This window comes from Suricata suricatta, chromosome 15 (assembly GCF_006229205.1).
Source record: "Suricata suricatta isolate VVHF042 chromosome 15, meerkat_22Aug2017_6uvM2_HiC, whole genome shotgun sequence".
NCBI lineage: Eukaryota > Metazoa > Chordata > Mammalia > Carnivora > Herpestidae > Suricata > Suricata suricatta.
This window is the reverse complement of record NC_043714.1, coordinates 65,617,907-65,622,542: the sequence shown is the minus strand read 5'-3', so window position 1 is coordinate 65,622,542 and position 4,636 is coordinate 65,617,907. Positions and strand designations below refer to the sequence as shown.

Sequence of the window (4,636 nt, the reverse complement as noted above, 5' to 3'; positions counted from 1 at the left end):
AAAGAGGAATGTCATGGACCAGGAGCTCCGGCTTTTAAGCATCCAAACAAGTAAACACTTAAATGCTTACAATACAATAAGATAAATAAAGTCAAGTCACAAACAAGGAGACCAGGGTAGGTTACCAGATAATCCTGTGACTTGACGTGGGGGTAGAAAATGCATCCTTGAACTTAGCAATGCAGTAAGCCAAAGAGCACTGAGAGGTCACACGAATGACTGGGCCCAGTGACAAGGCACCATGTTTTCCTCCTTGCTGGGTGAGTAGCCCCAACCAACCTCAAAAGCTCCTGAGTAAGAGGAAAATGTCTCTTTAACAGTATTAAGGGACAATTTATTATGTGTATCCTTCCAGGGAAGCACAATGTCAGTGCAGGCCCATTGCATTTGCATTATTTCCAGACAACAGCAGCAGAAAAAGACACTGATTTATTTCAGAGCAAGCGCAGGTGAATTTAATGTCTGTTGGGACTGAGCCAGGGAAGACTTAACCCACTCTGGGCTCTCAAGTGCTTGAGGGGGGACTGCAGGGTTTTGGAAGGGTCCTATGGGCCTCATAGATAAATTCAGTTTCCCTGAGCCAATATTAGTTGATCACCTGGTCAGAAAAGCTCTTGCAGAGTAAAGGGAGTGGAGAAAATTGTGTTTAGGAATAGAAAGTCTGGTGCTGATGGTGGCAGCACTTTACTAAACATTGGAACAATACAGAGTAGGTTTGCATGGCCCCTGTGTAAGGATGACACGCAAATTTATGAAGCATTCCATATTTTTAAACTGGAATTAAATAAAAACAGCAAATGAATGAACAAATGAACGAACGAATGAATGAGTATAAGATCTGGTTTTATGGCCCTGGTCCAGCTAATCTCTTTCTCAATGACCTGGGCTAATAATTTAGTCCTTTTATTTTTATTTTTAATTTTTTTTATAAGTTAGTCCTTTTAAGATCCAATTATTTCTTTGTAAAGGAATCTGAGAACATTATCGTACAGGCTTGCAGTGAGGATCCAGGTAGCAAATGTATTAGAGAGCACTCTGTGAATTGTATGCATGCCATTGTCTAGAGCTGACATCAACTTTGGATTCCTAGCAAACAGCTTTATTCCAGAAGAACCACCCAGAAAAAGGTGATCACAATCACTCTTCGTACCCTGGCATTTAGGCATTATAGAATCGTAAAAGGTCATAGTGGAAAGTCGGAGATAGCTCGTCCCAACCTCTTGTTGGGCAAATGGGAGAAACCAGTTGTAGGGAAGGAAGTAGACAAAACATCATGGGGGATGAGGTGAATTTTAATTCTTTGCTCCCTGTTCCTTATCAGTGCACTTCAGAATGCCGTGTTTACTAAGAGTTCGATAAATGCTAGCAGAAGCGACAGAATTCACTCACTGTCAAACACAACCAGTGTTGCTGTTGACAATGGCAGTTGGAATCTTTTCTTTTTAAAGCACACTCCAAATATCTTTTCCTTTTTTTTTTAAAAAAGTGTTGATTCATTTATTTTGAGAGAGAAACAGGGAAAGAGCAGGGGAAAGGCAGAGAGAGGAGAGAGGGAATCCCAACGAGGCTTCATGCTATCAACACAGAGCCCAATATGGGGCTCCATCTCATGAACCATGAGATCGTGACCTGAGCCGAAATTAAGAGTTAGATGCTTAACCAATTGAGCCACCCAGGCTTCCCTAAGAATCTCTTCTTTAAATATAAAACCTTGCCAGGACTGTCACCTGAGTCAACTTAAAGAGGAACATGGCTCATATAAGTCAGCAACATCCTGGTAAAAGCCACTAGCCTCAACTTCTGATGACAATTCCTTGAAGTCTTGAAGAGCACTTCTTTCTTGTCATCTTTCAGTAGCCATTTTAGCATATACAGTTGGATAAACATAAAGTGTTGCCCAATGCATTCCTTTATTTAATTTCCTGAGCAATTTGATGAAGTAGGCACTATTATTTATTTCCATTTCCCAGAATAAGAAGTTGAGTCTGTACTACTTGCTTATTGATGCCAGGACTGGAGTTTAAACACAGAAACTCTTGATTGCAAGTGCACTCTGCTAGTACCACCTCACAAAATATCAAATAGGCATCCTTTGCTTCTGTTTCTTCTTCCTTCCTTTTCTTCTCTCCTTCCGCCCACCCTTTGTTTCCCAGCAGCTATTAGTAGCGTGTTACTAGGTGACACGCTGGGCATGGAAGCAGGTGAACACGAATAGGACAGCCTCTGTCTTTGAAGAGTTAACAGTCTACTGAAGAAGAGAATGTACAGGTAAAAAGGTAATTCCAAATGCAGGTCATCTTTGCTAAGCACTAACCCTGATTGAGTAGAGCCTGAAAGGGTAAACAAACAAGCATCTAGCTACCTGGAAGCTGGGAGAGGGAGATAAACCCCTGTCCAGGACACTGCTGTTGCCTTCATTCTGGAAAAATCATTCACTGGATCCCAGGCTACCCCTTTCATAATAGGTAGGCTTTCAAAGTCCATGCCTTCAACTTCCCCCTCTTTTGGTGTGATGAATGAAGGACGGGCGTGACGCATCTGAGTGGAATCTGCAAACCGCTGATTCTTTAAAACCTACTTTTTGTAAATACCAATAAAACAAGTCTCAACACTCATTCCTCATTCAGGGAGTCCATTCAACCAGGAGCCCTGGAGGAAGGAAGCTCCTCCCTACAAACTGTTCTCTTTTCAGGGCTCTCATCTGAAACTGAAAGTCATCTCCCCACTCTTCCCCTTTGCCTGCCTTGCTTTAATTCTGAGTCAATTAATCTAATCCTTTCTGATTTCCCTCCTTTGTCTGCCTTCACTTTGTCTAAATAGCAGACTTGGTTATGTTGGCCAAATGCATTATTCCACCCCAAAGTGTGTCCAAGTCTGGAAATAATACCCCACAGGCACTCAGTAATGATTTGTCCAATAAATGAATGAATGAATGAATGAATGAATGAATGATGAAATAGATAATATCCAGGTTTGAATATGCTATCATTTACCAGTTGCCTCACTTTAAGAAAGTTATTTAATCTGATTGTGCCTCAGTTTCTTGTCTTTGCAAATGATGTGCAAAAGTTACAGAAACGTCTATACTTATGGACTATAAAAAGCACCTGGGTACCTGGTACTCAGAAAACAGTAGCCATGATGCTTAGCATTATCATTATTAAGGACACCTGAGAGCCAGGAAGATTCCTGTGGGGTGAGGAGGCCCAGGTGGTACTTTCTGTTAGCTGTGAGGAATATAGGATTTAAAGAAGTGGGGGGAAAGGTGCAGGGGAAGGCATCTCAGCTTGTAATCCTGGGGTAAGGGAGTGAGATCAGAAATCTTTGGAAGATAGGAAGGTTAAGGTGAAAGGTGGGGAATCAGGTAAAACTGTAGAAAGAAGTGAGGGGATGAAGAAAGGTATATGATTATATGGGTCCCTAAAATTAAGTTGTTAGTGATGATATATTATGTGGTTATCATGTGGCACTGAAATGTGTCATGAACTGTGCCCAAGAAGGGCTGCTGTGCCCTGTGCCATATGAGTGGTAAGGGTGACAGCACAGGGGTATGTGACATGCTGGGGGGAGGGCACAGAGGAAAGAGGATGGCGCTGTCCTTGGGCATCTCAGAGAGGTCTCATCATGAAGCCTTTTGGCTCATCAAGGATTCCCTCTTCCTCACTTACTCTCTCACTTGGTCACTCGCTCATTTCATACATATTCTTGAGCATCTGCTTACTTGCTAGATGTAGAGTTGGGTGCTAGGGACATAGTTGGAACAAGACCAGACTCAGCCATGGGGCTTTGAGTTTAGATGTAGATGGGGAAGATGCCACTCCAGGAAGAGACAGTGGTGTGACAGAGAGCATGGAGAACTTTCAAACAAGCCTGGGCTTTCACCAGCAAACCAATGATCATGGCAGGGGTGTGCACAATCCAAGTGTCCTTTGGGGGTTGAGGCTGACATAATATGCTAAGTAAAGGAGCCAATGGGAAATGGTAAACAGGGAGATTCATGTTTCAGATGGAAGCCTCTGGTGATAGGTGTGTTGGATGGTAATGAGATGGCCTTTTTAGAGAAATAATGATGGAGAGAGTGGAGGGCTCCTGGAGAAATAAAATTGAACTTCAGAGTCAGATAGTGAGAGGTGAAAGTATGTTTCTGGATGTAGAATTCTCCCCATAGTCAGGGATGAAGGAGAAAGCACCAGCCATTAGTTGGCAGCTGAGGAGGGGCAATGAGCTCCTGGATGGAGGAAGCAGCCTGGGGGTGGGAAGGAAACAGACTTCAACATGACGGTTCTTGGGGTTCAAACTGTGACCAGCAAGTCTGATGGTCTTTTTCTGCGAAGTGTGATTCCCAACATTTCCCCTCCATAGGGACTCACCCTGACTCTCTGAGAAGAAGAGGGTGGGTTTATAGGCATCATTCCTATTCTTTGTAAGGGATAACTTTATGACATCTGAGGAAGAGTCAACCAATCCACCTAAGGCTGAATTTGAGATTCATAATGACTTTGGATGGAAAAGGGTGGAGATGAACAGCAAATCCCTCAAAATTCCATGTGTAAAAATAAAACAAACACATCTTGATTTATCACCACTTTTGTGAAACCTCTTCTCTCCAGTTAATGTCATCTTGTGCCGGGGGAAG

The 4,636-nt window shown here is 42.8% G+C and overlaps 1 non-coding gene across 1 annotated transcript; it reads left to right on the top strand.

Moving 5' to 3' along the window:
• Window positions 1–664: 664 nt before the first annotated feature.
• On the top strand, window positions 665–771 carry LOC115279603. The gene has a single exon (XR_003903532.1). It is a non-coding gene; the product is annotated as a U6 spliceosomal RNA (small nuclear RNA).
• The last annotated feature ends 3,865 nt before the right edge of the window (window positions 772–4,636 follow it).